Consider the following 15420-nt stretch of genomic DNA (forward strand, 5'->3'; position numbering starts at 1 on the left):
GATCTTATTATGTATCTCTGTATACAAGGACCTCCCCCTAGTGGTGGCTGCAGACAGAATCTCAAAATATATCTCTGTATACAGGGAGCTCCCCCTAGTTGTGACTGCAGACAGGATCTTATCATGTGTCTCTGTATACAGGGAGCTCCCCCTAGTGGTGGCTGCTGACAGAATCTTATCATGTATCTCTGTATACAGGGAGCTCCCCCAAGTGGTGGCTGCAGACAGGATCTTATCATGTATCTCTGTATACAGGGAGCTCCCCCTAGTGGTGGCTGCAGACAGGATCTTATCATGTATCTCTGTATACAGGGAGCTCCCCCTAGTGGTGGCTGCAGACAGGATCTTATCATGTATCTCTGTATACAGGGAGCTCCCCCTAGTGGTGGCTGCAGACAGGATCCTATCATTATTATTATTATTATTATTTATTGTTATAGCGCCATTTATTCCATGGCGCTTTACATGTAGGGAGGGGTATACATAAAAACAAGTACAATAATGTTGAACAATACAAGTCATAACTGGTACAGGAGGAGAGAGGACCCTGCCCGCGAAGGCTCACAATCTACAGGGGATGGGTGAAAATACAGTAGGCGAGGGTAGAGCTGGTCATGCAGCGGTTTGGTCAATCGGTGGTTACTGCAGGTTATAGGCTTATCATTTATCATCTATCATGTATCTCTGTATACAGGGAGCTCCCCCTAGTGTAAATGCAGACAGGATCTTATCATGTATCTCTGTATACAGGGGTCTCCCCCTAATGGTGGCTGGAGACAGAATCTTATCATATATCTCTGTATACAGGGAGCTCCCCCTAGTGGTGGCTGCAGACAGAACCTTATCATGTATCTCTGTATACAGGGAGCTTCCCCTAGTGGTGGCTGCAGACAGGATCGTATCATGCGTCTCTGTATACAGAGAGCTCCCCCTAGTGGTGGCTGCAGACAGAATCTTATGTATCTCTGTATACAGGGAGCTCCCTCTAGTGGTGGCTGCAGACAGGATCTTATCATGTATCTCTGTATACAGGGAGCTCCCTCTAGTGGTGGCTGCAGACAGGATCTTATTATGTATCTCTGTATACAGGGAGCGCCCCCTAGTGGTGGCTGCAGACGGGATCTCATGTATCTCTGTATACAGTGACCTCCCCCTAGTGGTGGCTGCACACAGAATCTCAAAATATATCTCTGTATAAAGGGAGCTCCCCCTAGTGGTGACTGCAGACAGGATCTTATCATGCGTCACTGTATACAGGGAGCTCCCCCTAGTGGTGGCTGCAGACAGAATCTTATCATGTATCTCTGTATACAGGGAGCTCCCTCTAGTGGTGGCTGCAGACAGGATCTTATCATGTATCTCTGTATACAGGGAGCTCCCCCTAGTTGTGACTGCAAACAGGATCTTATCATGTATCTCTCTATACAGGGAGCTCTCCCTAGTGGTGGCTGCAGACAGAATCTCATCATATATCTCTGTATAAAGGGAGCTCCCCCTAGTGGTGACTGCAGACACAATCTTATCATGTATCTCTGTATACAGGGAACTCCAATAGTGGTGGCTGCAGACAGAATCTTATCATGTATCTCTGTATACAGGGAGCTCTCTCAAGTGGTGGCTGCAGACAGAATCTCATCATATATCTCTGTATACAGGGAGCTCCCCCTAGTGGTGGCTGCAGACAGAATCTTATCATGTACCTCTGTACACAGGGAGCTCCCTTTAGTGGTGACTGCATGCTATAATTGTATCACTGATCAAATTAAAAACAAAGATATCCTTAACCCCTTTCTGACATCACGCATAATAGTATGCCGATGTCGGACTCCCTTCCTTTGATGTGTGCTCCGGCAGTGAGTTCACATCTTTCCCGGCACATGTCAGCTGTTTTGAACAGCTGACATGTGCCCGCAATAGCCGTGGGTGGAATCGCGATCCACCAGCAGCTATTAACTAGTTAAATGGCGCTTCCGGCAATCTCACCAGAAATACTCTCACCGGTGACCCGTGTCACGTTATTGCAGGTCACCGGTGTGTTAACATGACAACCCGAGGTCTCCTGGAGACATCTATGGTTGTTAGTGCCGGATTGCTGTGAGCGCCACCCAGTGGTCAGCGCTCATAGAAAGTCAGCAATTCTATTACATAGAGGCGATCTGACCAACGCCTCTATGTAGCAGAGCCAATCAGGCTGTGGTAGCTTCTATTCTCCCATGGAGACTATTGAAGCATGCCAAAAGTAAAAAAAAAAAAAAAATGTTTGAAAAATATAAACGTTCCAGTCACCCCCCTTTCTCCCCATTCAAAATAAAACAATAAGGGTACGTCTCCACGCTGCGTACTGGCAGCGCTTTGGAAGCAGTGGAAACCCCGCTCTGCCCAAAGCGCTGCCCCCTGTTGAACGCGCGGTGATTCCGGATGTATTCATTGAGCACATGTGGAATCACCGCATCGTATCCATGGATTGGGTTATTTATCTTGCGGAGACGGAGCGTCCCCGAAAGATAAATAGACATGCTGCGGTCTGTGAAGACGCGCATGATGTCAGTAATTTAGGATGTGTCACCCGCGTTCTTGCACGCACAGTGGAGGCGGGATTTCATAAAATCCCCTCCACTGTGCTGTAACATCTGGACGCTGCGGATTGAACGCTGCGCCTGTACGGAGCGTCCAATCCGCAGGAAGTCCTGATGTAATCCTGAATGTGGAAACATATCCTAAAAATAAAATCAAACATACACATATTTAGTATCGTCGTGTTCAGAATCGCCCGATCTATCAATGGAAAAAAAAATTAACCCAATCGCTGAACAGCATAGTGGGAAAAAAAGCCAAAATGCCAGAATTACGTTTTTTGGTAGCCGCGACATTGCATTATAATGCAATAACAGGCGATCAAAAGTTCGAATCTGCACCAAAATGGTATCATTAAAAACGTCAGCTCAGCACGCAGAAAATAAACCTTCACCCAACCTGAAATTGCGAAAAATGGAGACGCTACTGGTATCGGAAAATGGCGCATTTTTTTTTTTTTTTTTTAGCAAAGTTTGGAATTTTTTTTTCACCACTTAGATAAAAAAGAACTTAGACATGTTTAGTGTCTATGAACTCGTAATGACCTGGAGAATCAGAATGGCAGGGCAGTTTTAGCATTTAGTGAACCTAGTAAAGAAGCAAAACAAAAAAATGTGGGATTGCACTTTTTTTTGCAATTTCACCGCACTTGTAATTTTTTTTCCCGTTTTCTAGCATACGACATGGTAAAACCAATGGTGTCTTTCGAAAGTACAACTCATCCCGCTAAAAATAAGTCCTCACATGGCCATATTGACGGGAAAATAAAAAAAGTTATGGCTCTGAGAAGAAGGGGAGCGAAAAACGAAAACGCAAAAACTGAAAAAAGCTCCAGGGGTTAAGGGGTTAAATTACAACATTATGGAAAGTAAATTTTGGACTGAAATTAAACTAAAAAAGTTTTATCCTTGATCAGTTATGTGTTACATCACTTTTGTGCAGCAGCAGTGGTGGTTATGGAGACTTTGCTTTCTTGTGTCTCCTAGGCTGGGCACATCCACGTTTTCTCAGTGCTGATGATTTCTTTGGGAATAATTTATTCTTGTGATAAGCAATGAGAAAAATCCAATAAAAGCCAAGAAAAAAATTGTATTTGCATGTTTAGGATTCGTTTGCACCGACGGCTCTTTTTGATTATTTCGGAGACTGGTTATAAATAAGGTAACTGTATCCTGCAGGCAGGCGGCATCTTCTTGGTCAGAGCTGATTCGTGCAGTATTATAGTGTAGCTGAGGAGCGGCACGTTCAGGCTTTTTTTTTATGAAATGGCTGACGTCAGCCATTGCCGGGATGTGCAGAACGCACCAGGCTCCCACTTTGGACTCTACAGTGCAGAGTTTGGCCGCGTTGGCGTTTTAAGCAGCGCTTCCTATGAGTGATACTGGAGAAATGTGACACCCAGACTCGCGGGAACGCGCTGGGGATGGCGGATAGGCGTCACGTCCTTCTCTCCGAACTGCAATGCAGATCCGTGATGTCCAAAGAAATTCATTTACACCTTATAGGAGCCAGATTAATCACCCCCTCCCGCGCCCCGCTCCTCGATTTACGCTTGTTCTATAATTAGTAATTGAAAGATATTAATTACTAGTGATGTCTAATTAATCAGCTGCAGATTCCGGGTCATTTACACAATTAAATGTGAACATTTAAGAAATGCGCTTAGCAAAAGAAGAAGGCGATAATTTATGATTGAGGAGTGGGGGGTTCTGAGCATTCCAACACACGACACTTCGGACCCTCCAATATGAAAATGAAGGGTTACCCTCAATGTTCCACGACTGTCACCTATATAATTACCGCACCAGGATGTGTTAACGTCATGTCTGACAGTATGGCAACGTCTTATTTACCCAAAGGAAAGATATTACATTCTGATTTACAAACAAAGTAACAAGAACAAGGGGAATAATAAAGCAAAAGGAAGGGATGGGAACAGAATAAGGTAGGCAAGAAGAAAGGAAAACAGAATGAAGGGAAATAGAGAGAGAAAGAGAGGAATGGAGAGAGGGAAAAAGGGACCGGAGAAGGAAAGGGTGAGGGAGAAGGAGGTAGGAAGGGAAGAAGAAAAGGAAAACAGAACATTGTCATGGATGGGAGGGGAAAGACTGAGGGAAAACAGAAGGGAGTAAAAGCCAAGAATATAGGAAGAAAACAAGGAAAACAGAATGGAGGAAGGAAAGGGGGAAGGGACAGAAAAAGGATAAGGGAAAGCAGAAGTAGGTAGGAAGGGAGGAAGAAAGCTAAACAGGATGGGAAAAGGGAAGAGACAAAGAGAAGGAAGAAAGAATGACGTAAAGGGGGGGAGGTAGGAAGGGAAGGAGAAAAGGAAAATACAATGCTGGAATGAAAGGAATGGGAAAAAGTGAGGAAAGATGGAAGAGCACAGAGGGGAAGAAAGTAGGAAGAACGAAGAGAAATCACAAGGATGTGAAAGGAGGGAAGGAAAAAAAATCTAAGGAATAAAAGAAAATAAAATGGAGGAAAGCATGTGTGGGAGAATGAAAATGTAAGTGGAAGGGAGGTAAAGCTACATCAATATTCAGGAATAGTGTAGGGAAATATGAGGTAACGAGGGAAGAAGGACGGCAGGAGAAAATGAGAAAAAGGGATGGAAGGTTATGGAAGGTAGGAAGAAAAAAGGAAGAGGACAAAGCAACAAGGGAGGGTAGACATGAGAGAATGGAAGTGAGAGGGGGAAGAAGAAAGGCAAAGTAATGGAATAAAGAGAAGGAGGTGGAGAAAAAGAAGAATGGAGAGAAGATAATGAAATAGAAGGACAAAAATGTAAGTGAAGGGGAAAAATGCAAAGGACAGTCAGGAAGAAGGAAACAAAAGGGGAGTTTGAAGAGGAGGAAGAGAGGAAGGTAACTTCCTTTAGGCAGTTTCAGGCAGACAGACAGGCATTTCTCTAGCTTTTCTCCACAAACAGAGTTTTAAGCATGGAAAATGCCTTCATTTTTCTGAAAACTTTAATTTCCTCTCAGAATATAATTAGAACTTTTCTCCCTATAAAAGGTGGAAGCCTGATCATTAGGAAAAATATATATTTGCATATATTTTGGGAAAAAAAAAAAGAATTGGAAAAACAATCAGCTTTTTTCCAGGAAAAAGTATCAGTCTTGCACATGAGCTATCGCTGGTGTTGTATTCAAATGTAAACAGCTGAGCTGCAGTACCAGACACGGCCCCTGAACTAGAGTGGCGCTGTTTATGGAAAATACACAGACACTTTTTCAATTCTTGGAAAACCAAGTTGAATAACTTGCTAATATTGCTAATATATTAGTGAACCTACTCTTTACTCTGCGTGCTTACAATAAGGAATCTAAATCAGGGACTTTGCGGGATGTAGGGCCCAATATGAAAGACTATGTCTCATCCATAGTGCGGTGGGACATGTCACGCTATATAAATCATGGTAAATAATAACTCCTGCTAGTGTGATTATACAATACATACATCACATACTGCATTCGAGGAGGGGTCACACACTGCATGGAAATGAGATTTGCTATGAATTATTCATGAATTGTTATGGATTTTGTTAATCTTGCAATTTCCGATGCAGATATTGGTGCTGCACACAATCTGCATTGATCTTACAGTAATTGTGTTCTGTCCGGAGGGGAAAACGCGTTTTTAATACTGTAGGAAAAAGGGAATATTATAAGGAACAACTTAAAAATTGAGAAACATAATTAAAGGCTTCCTGAATCTCACGCGTCACTTCAAAGTCAAATTTCACAATTCCAACCACTAGATTATAGGAGTTCACCAAGACACAGAAACCAATGTTTTCTTGCAAAACCAGCGCCGCCTCTATCCATGGGACGTGGGGCTGAGCTGCAATACCAGAAAAAGAAAGTTTTTCTAAAGTTAGACTTATCTTTTTAATCTACGCATACATGGCGACATCTGGTCACCTGTAAATTGGAAAGAGGCAAGGAGAAAATACTATTTGTATCAACAACATTTAATCATGGAGAAAAAGTGAGACAGTACTATCTGTACATACATAAATTACAGAATGAGATGGGGAGGCAGTACTATCTGTGCCTAACTCATTTACATAGAAAAACAAGAACAGACTACTATCTGTGCCTACATGAATAACAGGAAGACACAAGGGGGAAATAATATCTGTGCTTAGGTCATTTACGGAGGAAAACAAAAACAAGAATAGAGTACTACCTGTGCTTACACCAATTACAGAAGATACAGGGGGGCAGTACTGTACTGTATGTGCTTACATCATTTACAGGTGAAGGCTAGGACATAGAACTATAAGTGCCTATTTCAAGGAGGCAGTACTATCTGTGCATAAATTTTACAGGCAAAGAAGGGAAGATGGTTCCATTTTTGACTAAATCGTTTACAGGGGAAAAACAAAAGTAGAGTACTATCTGAACCTTCACTAGTTAAATAAAAAGACATGGAGGCAGTTACTATATGTACCTACCTCAATTATAGGGAGACAGTACTATCTGTGCCTACATAATTTACAGGCAAAGATGGGGAGGTAGTTTCTGTTTGTGACTACATAATTTACAGGGAAAAACTAGCATAGAGTACTATCTATACCTAAACTGCTTAAGAAGGGAGGCAGTATTATGTATGCCTACATCAACAGACAAGAGCAGAGTTGCAGTACTATCTATGCCTCCATCAATAGCAGGGAAAGACAGGGAGGCAGCACTATGAAAGTGTAAATAATTACAGAAAGAGACAGGGAGGTAATACTATCTGTGTAAACATAATTTACAAAGGTAACAAGAGTAGAGTACTGTCTTTACCTTAACTAGTCATAGAAAGTTACAGAAAAATGTGCCTACTTTATGTACAGGCAAAGGCAGGGAGGAAATACTGTTTGTGCCCACATCATTAACAGGAAGAGACAGGGAGGTAGTACTATCTGGGCCTAGCTCACTTACAGGTACGGACTGGGACGTGGCACTATCTGTGCCTACATAAATTATACTTATATCATTTAAAGGCTTATAATAGTAATAATTCTACTTCTTCCCCTGCCAAGCTGACCAACACGTTGTACTATAACCTCAGCACATGGATAGTAGTCACCTATCCTCTACATAGGCAGAAAGCCTCACATAAAAAGTGCAAAGGAAGCAAACAATGCAGCTACACGAGGACTGATTATTAGATACAGATAATAAATCCTCACACCCGCCTTTTTGGAAATGTGTATTTTCGCCCTCTCTCCTGTAAAATAATGTATGCGTTACGCGGCTCATGTCGTTCCCACTCCGAAGGCGCGACAGCAAAAGATCTGTGCTGGAGCATCTGATGGGATGTGTCATAAATTATTCCATGCATGTCTAATTATGGAGTCGCGTGACACAAGAACCTGTGTCACTTCATGGAGCTGTCATAACAAGGTGCAGGGATAACGAAGCTGCCGTTCCAGACATTAGTCGCCCTCCTGAAGTAGGAGATAATTAAACCAAAAATATGCAAATGACGCCTCGTCCCTGATGCTACAGGTTTATCCAAAATTGTGATGAAGATTTCAGATCAGCCGCGTACATCCTCTGCATTACCTGTATAGAGATGTGGAGGCAAAAAAATGCATCATCTTTAAGAGCAGATTAATCTATTATCTAAACAGGTTGTTCTCTCTGTGGAATAATTTCATAATTTACCTTTATATGGATCAGAGCTCAGTTCTTCTAATACTGAGCTCTAAGTCCCCTATATAGAGCTCAATAATATTCTGGCTGCTGCCACAAGAGGGAGCTTACTGCATACATGTCACCTGTCACTGCTCCAGGGCCGGGTTCTCCATCCTCTTCATACAGAAGCCAGCTCCCTTTGCTACAACGTGTCAAGTGAGTCTCCTGACTAACCTAGCTCTGCTGTAATGCTGACCTCTGCTTTATTGCTAGGCTCTGCTACATCAAACTTCCAGCTGTGTCTCCTGACTATTTCAGCCCTGCAATACTACTAGACTCTTGTGTATCAAGTGCCAAGTAAGTCTTCTGAATAAATTATCTCTGCTATATATCAAATTTCCATGTGTGTCTCCTGACATATTCACCTCTACATTACTGTTGTGCTCTGCTGCTTTAGCACCATAGAATCATAGAGTTGGAAGGGACCTCCTGGGCCATCTGGTCCAACCCCCTGCTCAAAGCAGGATTCGCTAAATCATCTCAGTTAGATGTCTGTCCAGCCTCTGTTTGAAGACTTCCATTGAAGGAGAACTCACCACTTCTCGTGGCAGCCTGTTCCACTCATTGATCACTCTAACTGTCAAAAAGTTTTTTCTAATATCTAATCTGTGTCTCCTCCCATTCAGTTTCATCCCATTGCTTCTAGTCTTTCCTTGTGCAAATGAGAATAAAGTTGATCCTTCTACAATGTGACAGCCCTTTAGATATTTGTAGACAGCTATTAAGTCTCCTCTCAGTCTTCTCTTTTGCAAACTAAACATTCCCAAATCCTGCAACCTTTCCTCATAAGACAGGGTTTGCAGACCGGTCACCATTCTGGTCGCTCTTTTCTGAACTTGCTCCAGTTTGTTGATGTCTTTTTTAAAATGTGGTGCCCAAAATTGGACACAATATTCCAGATGAGGTCTGACCAAAGAGGAGTAGAGGGAAATAATTACTTCACGTGATCTAGACTGTATGCTTCTGTTAATACATCCTAGAATTACATTTGCCTTTTTTGCTGCTGCATCACACTGTTGACTCATATTCAGTCTGTGATCTATTAGTATACCCAAGTCTTTTTCACATGTGCTGTCACTTAGCCCTATTCCTCCCATTCTATATATGCTTTTTTCATTTTTATTGCCCAGATGTAGTACTTTGCATTTCTCCCTGTTAAAAATCATTCTGTTAGTTGCTGCCCACTTCTCCAGTTTATTTAAATCTTTTTGAATCCTCTCTCTCTCTTCTCTAGTATTAGCTATCCCTCCTAGCTTTGTGTCATCAGCAAATTTAATCAGTTTACCCTCAATTCCTTCATCTAAATCGTTGATAAAGATGTTGAATAATACAGGGCCCAGGACAGAGCCCTGTGGTACCCCACTTGAGACATTCTTCCAACTGGATGTGCAGCCATTTACGACCACTCTTTGGGTCCGATCACTAAGCCAGTTATGAATCCACCTAACAGTTGCCTTGTCCATTCCATACTTAGTCATTTTTTCAATAAGGATTGTATGAGAGACTTTGTCAAATGCTTTGCTGAAGTCAAGATATACTATATCTACAACATTTCCTTGATCCACCCAATCAGTAATACCATCATAGAAGGAAATTAAATTAGTCTGACATGACTTATTAGTTACAAACCCATGCTGACTCTGTTTAATCACTTCATTCTTATCCAGGTATTGACATACATGTTGTTTAATAATTTGTTCAAAGATCTTTCCTGGTATAGAAGTCAGACTCACCGGCCTATAGTTGCCTGGGTCCACCTTCTTCCCCTTTTTGAAGATAGGAACAACATTTGCTCTTCTCCAGTCTTCTGGCACTTCTCCTGTTCTCCAAGAATTTTCAAAGATTATGGAGAGGGGTTCAAAAATTTCTTCTGCTATCTCCTTCAGTACTCTGGGGTGTAATTCATCTGGACCTGGAGACTTGAATACATTTAGGTTAGCTAAGTGTTTCCTCACTATCTTTCTTTTTATAGATATCCTGGATTCTTCTATTCCCTTAATAGGACAGTGAATAACAGTTGATGTTACATTTCCTTTCTGAGAGAAAACAGATGCAAAATAGGAATTTAAAAGTTCAGCCTTCTCAACATCCTGTCTTACCATGTCATCATTTTCATCCTGTAAAAATCCTATAGCATCTTTGACTTTTCTTTTACTTTTGACATATCCCCAAAATCCTTTATTATTGCTTTTGACATCTCTTGCAAGCCTCAATTCATTTTCAGCTTTAGATAATCTGATTTGTGCCCTGCAGGTTCTGCAGACAGCATTATATTCTTCTTTAGATATGCCTCCTTCTTTCCATTTTATAAACATTTTTTTCTTCCTTTTTAGCATGTGCTTAAGTTCTGTGTTCATCCATCCTGGTTTCCTTAAATGCTTCCTATTCTTCCCTCTTTTCGGAATTGTTAACAACTGTGCTTTGAGAATTTCATTTTTCAAGATTTCCCATCCTTTCTGGACATTTTTGTCTTTAAGGATATCCAGCCATTGGATCCCTCCAATTCTCTTTCTGAATCCCTTAAAATCTGCCTTTCTGAAATCTAACCTTAACGTCTGAGTCTTCACAGGTCTTCCGCCTCTAGTTATCCAAAATTCTAAAATAGCATGGTCGCTACCTCCTAGGGTCCCAGCCACTTTTACCTCCTCAACCATTTCCTCCCTGTTTATAAGGATTAGATCCAAGGTAGCAGTTCCCCTTGTTTTCTCCCTTACCTTTTGGAAGATAAAGTTGTCAGCAAGAGAGGATAAGAATTTCCTTGACCTGTTAGTTTTGCCTGAGAGAGATTCCCAACAAATGTCTGGATAGTTGAAATCTCCCATGACAACTATGTCATATTTTTTGGAGAACTTGGCCATTTGATGCATAAAGAGTTCATCCATATCTTCAGCTTGCACAGGCGGCCTGTAGTAAATGCCTACAATGGTGTCCTTTCCATTGTTCTGTCCTTGTATTCTTACCCAAACAGTTTCCACAGAACTCCCAGTCTCTGAAGCTTCAATCTCTGTGCAGATATACGCATTTCTAACATACAATGCGACACCCCCTCCTCGTTTATCAAGTCTGTTTCTTGCAAATAAGTTGTATCCTTCTAGTCTTGTATTCCAATCATGTGTATTGTCCCACCAAGTTTCAGTGATTCCAATGACATCATATTTCTTTTCCTGTGTTAGTAGTTCCAATTCTCCTTGTTTGTTGCCCATGCTTTGTGCATTAGTATAGAAACATTTTAGTTTGTGATTGGTTTCTCTTTCTCCAATATTTTTTTTAATTAGATTCTTTCGTCTTTGTTCTTCCTTTCCACTTCTAATAGCAGAGTTCTCAGTAGCATTTGTCAGGTGTATGGCTTTTTCTGGTCTTTTGCTTCCCTTCCCATGTTGTTCTAGTTTAAAGCTCTCCTTACAAGTGTAGCAAGGCGACTTCCAAATACATGCTTTCCAGTCTTCGTAAGGTGCACCCCATCTCTAGCAAGTAGTCCATCGTATAAGTAGTTCACTCCGTGATCCAGAAATCCAAATCGTTGCTGACGGCACCATCGACGTAGCCAGTTGTTCACCTGCAGAATCTTATTCCACCTCCTTGTTCCATGGCCATCCACTGGGAGGATGGAAGAGAAGACCACCTGTGCTCCCAGTTCTTTCACTTTCTTGCCTAAGTCTTCAAAGTCTCTGCAGATGGTTTCCAGGTCGTTTCTTGCGGTGTCATTTGTCCCCACATGTAGTAGCAGGAATGGGTAGTCATCTGTAGGTCTGAAGAGTCCTGATATCCTGTCAGACACATCTTTAATTTTTGCACCTGGAAGACAGCACATTTCTCTTGAAGTTATATCCGGTCTGCAGATAGCGGCCTCTGTTCCTCTCAACAGGGAATCCCCCATGACCACCACTCTCCGTTTCTTCTTCACAACATTTTTCTTTCTCCATCCAGGAGGACTCTGAAGGCGTACAAGGTTGCTGTTTGTTGGCAAAGTCTTATCCTGATGTATTTCTTCATCGTTTTCCTGCGTGAGAGCCTGGTACTGGTTCCTGAGCAGTATGGGTGCTGACTGCCTCCTGATCCTCCTGCTTCTCTGGGTCACATGTCTCCATTCCTCTGTTTCTTCAGGTGCACTTCGAATTTCTTCTCTTTCTGTAACATGAAGAGATAATTCTGCTCTGTCCAAGAACTCTTCACCTTCCTTAATGATCTTCAACGTAGCTAACCTCTCTTCGAGATTTTGCAACTTTTCCTCCAACAGGGACACAAGCTGCATTTGTGGCATGTGAAGTTTGGCTTTTCCACTGGTAAATCTGTGAACATGTAGCAAGAAATGCAGCTCACCAAATGGCTCCTGGCCTCTTCCATCTTAAGATTTCTTAAAAAGATGAAAGATGCAACGGCCAAAACCCAGTGATCGTTGAGCTCGCGGAGACTCTTCACTTATCCCAGAAGGCACTGGGAATATGCAAATGATCTCCTCAAGACTCTTCCCCTGGTTTCTCCGATTTCCTCTTTTCAGCTGCAACGGCCAAAACCCAGTGATCGTTGAGCTCGCGGAGACTCTTCACTTATCCCAGAAGGCACTGGGAATATGCAAATGATCTCCTCAAGACTCTTCCCCTGGTTTCTCCGATTTCCTCTTTTCAGCTGCAACGGCCAAAACCCAGTGATCGTTGAGCTCGCGGAGACTCTTCACTTATCCCAGAAGGCACTGGGAATATGCAAATGATCTCCTCAAGACTCTTCCCCTGGTTTCTCCGATTTCCTCTTTTCAGCTGCAATGGCCAAAACCCAGTGATCGTTGAGCTCGCGGAGACTCTTCACTTATCCCAGAATATGCAAATGATCTCCTCAAGACTGCTTCCCAAGTTTCCTTACATATCTAGCTCTGCTGTCCCATGCTTCTCCAGGTACCATCAAGCATATCAAACTCCACTGTTGCTCATTGTTCCACTTGCTGTCCAGCATATCCAGCTCTACTGTTCCACCGTGGTCCAGTTGAAGTTGAGCCTATACAGCTCTGCTGTTCCATGCTGCTCCAGGTACTGCCCAACATATTCAGCTCCACTGTTGCTTGTTGCTCTACTTGCCATTCTGTATATCCAGCTCTGCTGTTCCATGCTGCTCCAGGTGCCGTCCAGTTGCTCTTTGTTCCATTTGCCATCCAGCATATCCAGCTCTGATGTCCCATGCTGCTCCAGGTGCCGTCCAGTTGCTCATTGTTCCATTTGCCATCCAGCATATTCAGCTCTGATGTTCCATGCTGCTCCAGGTGCCGTTCAGTTGCTCATTGTTCCATTTGCCGTCCAGCATATCCAGCTCTGATGTTCCATGCTGCTCCAGTTGCCGTCCAGTTGCTCATTGTTCCATTTGCCGTCCAGTATATCCTGCTCTGATGCTCCATGCTGCTCCAGGTGCCGTCCAGTTGCTCATTGTCCTATTTGCCGTCCAGCATATCCAGCTCTGATGTTCCATGCTGCTCCAGGTGCCGTTCAGTTGCTCATTGTTCCATTTGCCGTCCAGCATATCCAGCTCTGCTGTTCCATGCTGCTCCAGGTGCCGTCCAGTTGCTCATTGTTCCATTTGCTGTCCAGTATATCCAGCTCTGATGCTCCATGCTGCTCCAGGTGCCGTCCAGTTGCTCATTGTTCCATTTGCCGTCCAGCATATCCAGCCCTGCTGTTCCATGCTGCTCCAGGTGCCATCCAGTTGTTCATTGTTCCATTTGCCGTCCAGCATATCCAGCTCTGCTGTTCCATGCTGCTCCAGGTGCCGTCCAGTTGCTCATTGTTCCATTTGCCGTCCAGCATATCCTGCTCTGATGTTCCATGCTGCTCCAGGTCCTGTCCAGTTGCTCATTGTTCCATTTGCCATACAGCATATCCAGCTCTGATGTTCCATGCCGCTCCAGGTGGTGTTCAGCAAATCTAGCTCTGATGTTCCATTTTGCTCCAGTTGCCATCTAGTTGCTTGTTGTTCCACTTGCCGTCCAGCATATCCGGTTCTGCTGTTCCATGTGCCTCTAGTTCCTTCTGCGCATCCATACATGTGCCTAAAGATATAGAGCTTTTTGAGGATTTTTTGGGTAACGGTCAGCTCAAAAATAGCACCTGAAAATCAATCAAAAATGTCTTGAAAGACTGTTCCTGTTCATTCCTAGTGAAAAAAACCTCTTTGCTGTTCACATGTTCAGTCTTTTAAGCAGTTTTTGATACTTCATGTTTTGAAACACAACTGGAAGGAGAAAATAAAGTGCATGTCACCGCTTACAAGCATCTTCAGATGGAAAACGCATAAAACTAGGCATTGGCCAATCCAATCAAAACGCTGAAAAAAAAATGTTTCAGGAAAAAAAAAATCTTCCAAAACAATTCAAAACTCTCTTCAAAATCACATCAGGAAACTAAAACTCCTCCAGAGTTTCCCCACAGAAGGAGAGGTTCCTTGTTGCTTTTTCCATCTGCTCATGCTCGCATTAATCCACTTCACCAGTAGAACCATAACAATACAATTCCACAGTATGCAGAAAGCTCTAGAGCTCCCTCTGGTGGTGGCTGTAGGCAAATATTATTATTATTATTACTATTATTCCAATGAATATCTGATATACAGATGATTTTGAGCACTGTATAAAAAACAAAGCCGCGATCATTGTTCCTATATTTTCATAAGATTCACTATTAAATTAATCAGCATAGAATTTTAGACAGAATTTCCCTGTAATAGGGAACAAGCCTTGAGCACAGTGCAGCGAGTCTTAGCCTCTCCGTGTTATTTCGCTGTGGTTCTCGCATATTCTAGATACTCGGGAGCGGACAGATTGGGTGAACAGATTGTGTGCAGTGGACGGACTCTCCCTCCGAGGAGAAAACAAGCTGAGCCCCGAGAAGTTCCTGTCTGTCTGATTTGTGGTGATCAGTCAATAGCCCGGCACCTCGGAGACTACTCTGCTCCAATTTTCAGGAGCGTGTATTTTGCTTAGTATTGATTTCTCTTATTTTCTTTTTCTGCTTTGTTTTTACCCATTTTATATTTGCGCAATGATAGAAAATTATGTGAAAAAAAACCAGCAAAAAATGTCCATTTACACCATTATGTTGTATCATATTAAAATGATGTTGGCTCTGACAATTGATGTACTGCGGGTATAACCTGGGTGTATTCTGTATCTAAT

The 15420-nt window shown here is 42.6% G+C and overlaps 1 protein-coding gene and 1 long non-coding RNA gene across 2 annotated transcripts in view; one reads left to right on the forward strand and one right to left on the reverse strand.

Annotated features, from left to right (window-relative positions):
* The window catches only part of TMEM163 (transmembrane protein 163), a 143355-nt gene that overhangs the window by 31663 nt on the left and 96272 nt on the right, over window positions 1-15420 (reverse strand). The window lies entirely within an intron of this gene.
* The window catches only part of LOC141049275 (uncharacterized), a 40072-nt gene continuing 33042 nt past the window's right edge, over window positions 8391-15420 (forward strand). The window contains exon 1 of the long non-coding RNA XR_012220316.1: window positions 8391-8564. This is a non-coding gene — a long non-coding RNA (uncharacterized lncRNA). The remainder of the gene's footprint in view (window positions 8565-15420) is intronic.

The sequence above is a fragment of the Dendrobates tinctorius genome, unplaced genomic scaffold (assembly GCF_039654945.1).
Source record: "Dendrobates tinctorius isolate UK_male_01 unplaced genomic scaffold, ASM3965494v1 ptg000143l, whole genome shotgun sequence".
NCBI classification, from domain to species: domain Eukaryota; kingdom Metazoa; phylum Chordata; class Amphibia; order Anura; family Dendrobatidae; genus Dendrobates; species Dendrobates tinctorius.